The 8419-nt window shown below is 35.8% G+C and overlaps 1 protein-coding gene across 1 annotated transcript in view; it reads left to right on the top strand.

Annotated features, from left to right (window-relative positions):
• Nucleotides 1-8419, top strand: part of LOC107586631 (jouberin-like) — a gene marked incomplete at its 5' end in the record, with an annotated part of 20461 nt that overhangs the window by 2609 nt on the left and 9433 nt on the right. The gene's annotated exons all lie outside the window — the stretch shown is intronic.

Raw genomic sequence — 8419 nt, 5'->3', positions numbered from 1 at the left:
TGAAAGCCAGTTCAGCAAGTTTCACAATCACTTCTCTGTTGGACTTTGAGAGTTTCTCTGGATCTTTGTCATCATACTTCTGATTTCTCATGTTGATCTGAGTTAGCAGGAAGTGGATGTACATTTCAGTCAGAGTTTGAGGGATTTCTGCACTGTCATCTTGTTTCATTAGGTTTTGAAGCACAGTGGCTGAGATCCAGCAGAAGACGGGTATGTGACACATGATGTGGAGGCTTCTTGATCTTCTAATGTGTGAGATGACTCTGCTGGCTTGATGCTCATCATTGATTCTCTTCCTGAAATATTCCTCCTTCTGAGGCTCATTGAATCCCTGAATTTCTGTCACACGGTTGATGTATTTTGAGGGGATCTGATTGGCTGCTGCTGGTCTGGAGGTGATCCAGATGAGAGCAGAGGGAAGCAGCTCTCCTCTGATGAGGTTTGACATCAACACACCGACTGATGAAGACTCATTCACATCACAAACTTTCTTATCGTCTGAAAACAAAAGTGTAATTCTGCTTTCATCCAGACCATCAAAGATGAACACAACTTTACACCCTTCATAAATCTTTGAGTTCAGATCTTGAAGTTCAGGATGAAAGTCCAGCAGAAGTCTGTGAAGACTGTACTGGTGATCTTTAATCAAGTTCAGCTCTCGAAATGGAAGCACAAACATGAAATCTACATCCTGATTGGCTTTTCCCTCGGTCCAGTCGAGAATGAACTTCTGCACAGAGAAAGTTTTTCCAATTCCAGCGATGCCTTTAGTAAGAACAGTCTTGATTTTGTCTTTCTCCTCACATCCTGGTTGATGTAAGGGTTTAAAGATGTCATTGCAGTAGATTGGAGTGTGTTGTGTTCTGGGTGTTTTCTCCATCTGTAAAACCTCATGTTCTTCATTCACTCCTTCACTCTCTCCCTCTATGATGTAGAGCTGTGTGTAGATCCTGTTCAGGAGGTTTTGATTCTCTTCTAGTTTGATTCCCTCAAATAATCTCTCATACTTGCTTTTCATGCTTGTTTTATGTTGGTCTTTGACTCTCTGTCTGATGAGGGTCTGACAGTCAGAGTTAGTGCAGGTCAGACGAGGCGTCACTGATCTGATCACATCATCTCTCTTCACTCTGCAGAAAGTGTGAGATGAGCAGAAAAACTGTGAAAAAAACATTAAAATAGAGAAAAACATTCAAATGTTCCTGCACACCAAATTTTGAGCTCACATTTACACACTTATGACACTTAATTATTTAAGGGTCAGTTCAGAAAATAAAGCATCATCTATATAATAAATCATAAAACAATCTTGCATAACCTTTTTGGCTCATTGAAGAACTGTAGAGATGTTTCCGTAACTGCTGTTAAAACACATTTATACGCACTCAGGGTCAGAGGTCACTGCTCCATCACTGAAATTAAGGGGGATTCCCATTGATGCATCACTCTTCATAGACATACAGCTGGGTTCTGGAGATGCTGCTTTATAAGTGTGAACATCCTCCTCCTCTCTCTTCTCATAGACACTCATTTTATAGGCAGTGCTTTATAAAACCAATTAAAAATAGAGAAGGAATCATCAAAATTCGTAGCCATTTAAACTAATGTCATACAATCCTTTCCTCTGTGGTAATAAACACAAACATAAATTTTAAAAAAGCTACTTAATTTAAATGATGATTACTTCATAGATTTTTGAAAAACTGTTCCCCCTGATGTGGTCTGACTGAGTTCAGCTTTTTTGCAAAAACCCCTGTTTATTCAACGCAGCTGTCTACATTGCACAATGAATCTCTTGTTAACATTGCTTACACACTTTGTTGGTCATAATGACAGCATTCACAAGAATACAGAACTCTAATCTGTCGCATTTATGTGCCTTTGACACAACAGAAGTAGCTCTAAATTAAATGCCGTAATCAACACTTGTCATGATTTGTTAATCCACAGCAGCTGTAATCGTAATGGTTTTGTTTTTTTATTAATTGTGCGCTTTGTTCAAGACTCCACCCGTCTCATTTGTAATAAACAGAACACAAACTTGATAAATTTATCCTGTAAATCTCTAGTCTCTGTTCTAAAGCTCATTCAGATCCAGTGGTGTAATGTAATAATACTTCAAACAAAAATAATGACTTTACTGAACAATTCGTCTCCTCTATGTCTGTCCGCATCACCGTAGCACCATTTTGGAGAATATGAGGTGCCTTGTGGCACGGCTGACACAGAAGAGCGTAAGCTGCCTGCGATCAGCTCATATTCTCCAAAGTGGTGCTACGGTGATGCGGACAGACATAGAGGAGACGAATTGTTCAATAAAGTCGTTTTTGTTTTCTTTGCGTACAAAAAGTATTCTCGTCGCTTTATAGTGTTACAGTTGAACCACTGATGGCAGATGGACTATTCTGATTATGCTTTCTTAAATTGTGTTCCGAAAACGAACGAAGCTTTTACGGGTTTGGAACGACATGGGGGTAAGTGATTAATGACAAAATTTTCATTTTGGGGTGGAGTATCCCTTTAATAATAATTTTATACAAGTTCAGTAAAGCAATAAGTGACTTATATTTTAGAGGTAATATTGCTCGTTTTTGCTCAATTTTGCCAATGAAAATAGTTCCAAACAAAGATCACAGCACTGTTTTGCGTCTCTGAGCAATGGACCGTGTTTACTTATTGAATGAATCAGCTTTTTGAACGAATCGGTTGAATAAATGACTCAGTGATTCACTCATTAACACTGTCAAATACTTTGTTCCTGAATGAATCAGCCGTTTGAATGAATCAGTTGAATCTCAATGACTCACTCATTAACAATCACTTGCTGCCACCTACTGGCGGTTTTAATTTCACATTTCGACAATTTTTTTCATGTTTTAAATGATTTCAAATATCAGTATTCAATGTTTTATGTTAAAAATAAAACATTAGGCCTATTTATGCATCTGTAATTGCAGGTTAATGCATCAATGTCCCCTCTGAGACACATAAACTGTGTCAATACATCTAAATGCTATTTCAGATGCAGATTCCGAAAAAGATTTCTTATGTTGCAATGAAAGACACTAAGTACCGGATGAAGTGCTTCTTATTCTTACATAAAAATACAAAATGGAAGAAAGAGCTAAAACTGAACACAATCTTGCTACTCAAGCTGTGTATGAACATTATATATAGGCATATATATTTTATATATATTTAGTTGCTTCTTTTCCATTTTGCATTTACTTGTACTTTTACTTTCAATACTTAAGTACTTTTAAGATAAAAAAAATACTTTTCGTACTTAAGTACAATAAATATCACATACTTTAAGACTTTTACTCAAGTAATATTCTAAACGGTGACTTCAACTTCTACCAAATTAATTTTCTGGTAAGATATCTGTACTTTTACTTGAGTATGGCTTTCAGGTACTTTATACACCACTGTTCAGATCATCCACTTACAGATCTTCTATTCGAATGCTTTAAAGAGAGTGGTTTATATTATAGATTACATTGGTAGAGAGAAACTGGAAAAACAGTGCTAGCCTCCCTTCCTGCAAAATAACACCAAACAACAAAATTGCACCCTTACACGTGCACTGTCACATTTTCCAACACTCATAAAAAAATGTCCCTTTATAGGTTAGCTCATTCTTTTAATTGATATGTATTCAGAGTGACCCTGACTATCACTTTATTAATTTTCAAGGCATTTTACTGTATACTTTTGGAGAAAACTGAAAGCAAAATCACCCAAAACATCAAACTCCATTGTTGCACTTTGATTGATTATTTCCGCCTATTCCAACACTCATACATTTTTTTCCTTTTATAGGTTAGCTCATTCTTTCAATTGATATGTATTCAGAGTGACCCTGACTATCACTTTATTCATTTTCAAGGCATTTTACTGTATACTTTTGGAGAAAATTGAAAGCAAAATCACCCAAAACATCAAACTGCATTGTTGCACTTTGATTATTTCCGCCTATTCCAACACTCACAAAAATGACCCTTTATAGGTTAGCTCATTCTTTCAATCGATATGTATTCAGAGTGACCCTGACTGTCACTCGATTCATTTTCAAGGCATTTTACTGTATAGGTTTGGAGAAAACTAAAAGCAAAATAACACCAAACAACAAAATTGCACCCTTACACGTGCACTGTCCCATTTTCCAACACTCATAAAAAATTTCCCTTTATAGGTTAGCTCATTCTTTTAATTGATATGTATTCAGAGTGACCCTAACTATCACTTTATTAATTTTCAAGGCATTGTACTGTATACTTTTGGAGAAAACTGAAAGCAAAATCACCCTATTCATTTTCAAGGCATTTTACTGTATAGGTTTGGAGAAAACTAAAAGCAAAATCACACTAAACAACAAAATTGCGCCCTTACACGTGCACTGTGTCCCATTTTCCAACACTCAAAAAAAATGTCCCTTTATAGGTTAGCTCATTCGTTCAATTAATATGTGTTCAGAGTGACCCTGACTATCACTCTATTCGTTTTCAAGGCATTTTACTGTATAGGTTTGGAGAAAACTGAAAGCAAAATCACCCAAAACATCAAACTCCATTGTGGCACTTTGATCATTTCCATATATTCCAAAACATTTATAAAAAAATTTCCTTTATAGGTTAGCTCATTCTTTCAATTGATAAGTATTCAGAGTGACCCTGACTATCACTTTATTCATTTTCAAGGCATTTTACTGTATAGGTTTGGAGAAAACTGAAAGCAAAATCACCCAAAACATCAAACTCCATTGTGGCACTTTGATCATTTCCATATATTCCAAAACATTTATAAAAAAAATTCCTTTATAGGTTAGCTCATTCTTTCAATTGCTAAGTATTCAGAGTGACCCTGACTATCACTGTCTCCATTTTTAAGTAATTTCACTGTATAGTTTTGGAGAAAACTAAACGCAAATTCACACCAAACAACAAAATTGCACCCTTACACGTGCACTTTGTCCCATTTTTCAACACTCATAAAAAAATGTCCCTTTATAGGTTAGCTCATTCGTTCAATTAATATGTGTTCAGAGTGACCCTGACTATCACTCTATTCGTTTTCAAGGCATTTTACTGTATAGTTGTGGAGAAAACTAAAAGCAAAATCACCCCAAACAACAAAATGCGTCCTGGCACTTGCACTGTGTCCCATTTTCCAACACTCATAAAAAAGGTTCCTTTATAGGTTAGCTCATTATTTCAATTGATATGTATTCAGAGTGACTCTGACTATCACTCGATTCATTTTCAAGGCATTTTACTGTATAGTTTTGGAGAAAACTAAAAGCAAAATCACACTAAACAACAAAATTGCGCCCTTACACGTGCACTGTGTCCCATTTTTCAACACTCATAAAAAAATGTCTCTTTATAGGTTAGCTCATTCTTTCAATTGATATGTATTCAGAGTGACCCTGACTATCATTTTATTCATTTTCAAGGCATTTTACTGTATACTTTTGGAGAAAACTGAAAGCAAAATCACCCAAAACATCAAACTCCGTTGTTGCACTTCGATTATTTCCGTATATATTCAATCATTCATAATAAATTGTCCTTTTATAGGTTAGCTCATTCTTTCAATTGATAAGTATTCTGAATGAGCCTGACTATCACTGTCTCCATTTTTAAGTCATTTTACTGTATAGTTTTGGCGAAAACTAATAGCAAATTCACTCCAAACAACAAAATGCGTCCTAGCACTTGCACCGTGTCCCATATTCCAACACTCATAAAAAAGTGTTCCTTTATAGGTTAGCTCATTCTTTCAATTCATATGTATTCGGGGTGAACCTGACTATTACTGTATTAATTTACAAGTCAGTTTTAGAGAAAATTAAAAGGCAAATTCACAGCAAGCATCTGAGTGCATAAGAACTTTTACATCACGTCCCATTTTCAAACACTCATAAAAATCTTTCATTTATAGGTTTGCTCATTCTTTCAATTGATTCCTGTTCACAGTGATACTGACTATTACTGTATTAATTTTCAAATATTTTTACTGTATGGTTTTGGAGAAAATTAAAGGCAAATTCACCCCAAGCATCTAAATGCATAAGCACTTTTGCATCACGTCCCACTTTCAAACCCTCATAAAAATATTTTCTTTAGAGGTGTGCTCGTTCTTTTAATTGATTCCTGTTCAGTGTCCCTGACTATTACTGTAGTAATTCTCAAATATTTTTACTGTATAGTTTTTGAGAAAATTAAAGGCAAATTCACCCCAAGCATCTAAGTGAATAAGCACTTTTACATCATGTCCCATTTTCAAACCCTCATAAAAATCTTTCCTTTACAGGTTTGCTCGTTCTTTTGATTGATTTCTGTTTACAGTCACCCTGACTATTGCTGTATTAATTTAACAAATTTTTGACTGTATGGTTTTGAAGAAAATTAATGGCAAAATCCCTACAAAAAAACGAAGTGCATTCTACCAGTTGCACCATTACCCATTTCCAAATTATTAATTTTCATGTAATTTTACTTCACAGTTTCTGGGAAACGTAAACTCACTCCAAAAATGTTTTCATAGTGTATTGTTGCACTCATGTCCCATTTTCTAACATAAAGTTTCCATTTTTTAAGGAATTATTACGCAAACGTACCATGCTTATTACCATATCAAACTGACTCTTATTGTATATATAGTATTGGACAAAATTGCTGGGAAATACTCTCCTGACGTCATACTGTCATGTTACACTCAGGCAAGAAGGAGCGAAGGAGACAAGAGAATATTTTCGAACATTGACTTTAATTTGAATACATGGGGAACTTCAGAGACACAGCAACACGACGTTTAACAGCAGACAAAGAAACACTGGGACACACCTGGGAGCAAATTAACTAATTAAACAAACACAGCTGGAAACTAATTCATACAACGAGGACAGGAACAGGAAGGAGCAAATAAGGGCAAACAGGAACTCAACGGGAACACACACGTGACACATACAATCAACCTCTTCTTACATTTTAATTGTTAGTGTCACATTTAATTAAGTTAAAATCTTAATTTTAACCTTAGGAACTGATTATGTTCATCCCCCCTTTGAGCAGTCCTTATTTGTGTCCATGGTTACTAATTTCTAACCATTAGTTACATTTCTTATGTCTTTGCTTTTATAGCTTTTATTTGACACAAACACAACAGAACTGCTAGATTTAAATCAGCACAGCCAGCGAAGGATCGAACGCAACTGTTTTGAACAAACGCTCTTTTTTGTAACATCCAAAAAAATTGCTTTTTTTTGTGGTCTGCAATGCCCTCGTGTCTGTCTCTTTGTTGGATTGGCATCGATCTGCTGCAACTGAACAATGGTTTCTACAAATAAAAGTATTCTAATGTGTGTTTCAGCTCTACGGAGCCCATTTGTTGCTCTTGTTGTATTTGAGTTTCAGTTTATTTTTTTTTGGTTTGAATGTTTGGTTTTGGGTTTATTGTCTAGTCCGCCCGGGTACTTGAATCGGTAATTAGGCTGAAAGAAATGGGAAAGGCCCTTTTGGCGGACTAGTTTTCTTTTGTTTATTTATGTTTCGTTTGTTTCCCCCATTGTTTGTATATACTTTACAAGGACGCTATATGCTTAGTGTTTAAGCAGAGTTGAGCTATTTTTGCAAGTAATTTACTTTTGATGAATTTATTTAATGGGTTTTTGTGTGATTTTTGCTTTTTTTTTGTATGGTTTGATGCTCAACTCTTGCTGGGTTAACTCATGTGTAAGGTGTCCTGTTTAATAAAAAAAAAACTCTGTGAAGCCATCAATAAATCATGGGGATTTATTTAAAGGGGTCATATGATGCGATTAAAATTTTTCCTTTCTCTTTGGAGTGTTGCAAGCTCTTGGTGCATAAAGAAGATCTGTAAAGTTGCAAAGACTAAAGTCTCAAATCCAAAGAGATATTCTTTATAAAAGTTCAGCCTTAACCACACGTACCTAAAACGGCTCGTTCAAACATGTCTACGTCACTATGTGGGAAGATTTGCATAACGCCGCCCAACTGTTCACGCAAAGAAAGAAGGCGTAACTTTTATTCTCGCTGTAGTATTGTTGCTGCCGCCATGTCTTGAAGGCGTTGTGTGTTTCGTTGTAAAAGCGAAACTACTTTGTTTGGCCTTCCAAAAGAGGACATAATGTTTCTTTAAAGTGGGGCAGTTCCAACTTTGCAAGGACAGTCTGACGCTTCTGACTCGCAGCCTGTAAGTACGTTTTTTGTATTTAAAGAATTTGCCACTGATTATTCAAACGTGAGTTTGATCAGTGTAGAGTAGCGCTTATTGTTTGTCATTTCTCCGATCACAAATACAGACATGGTTTCATGTTTACGCGGCGCAATACGCAACGCAAAGCGTAAAAGCACAGTATAAGTCATTACAATCAGTAATTATGTCCCCACTGGATGCT

The sequence above is a fragment of the Sinocyclocheilus grahami genome, unplaced genomic scaffold (assembly GCF_001515645.1).
Source record: "Sinocyclocheilus grahami isolate Dianchi unplaced genomic scaffold, SAMN03320097.WGS_v1.1 scaffold84.1, whole genome shotgun sequence".
NCBI classification, from domain to species: Eukaryota; Metazoa; Chordata; class Actinopteri; order Cypriniformes; family Cyprinidae; genus Sinocyclocheilus; species Sinocyclocheilus grahami.
The sequence above is the reverse complement of the archived record's forward strand: the minus strand, read 5'-3'. Positions and strand labels throughout refer to the sequence as shown.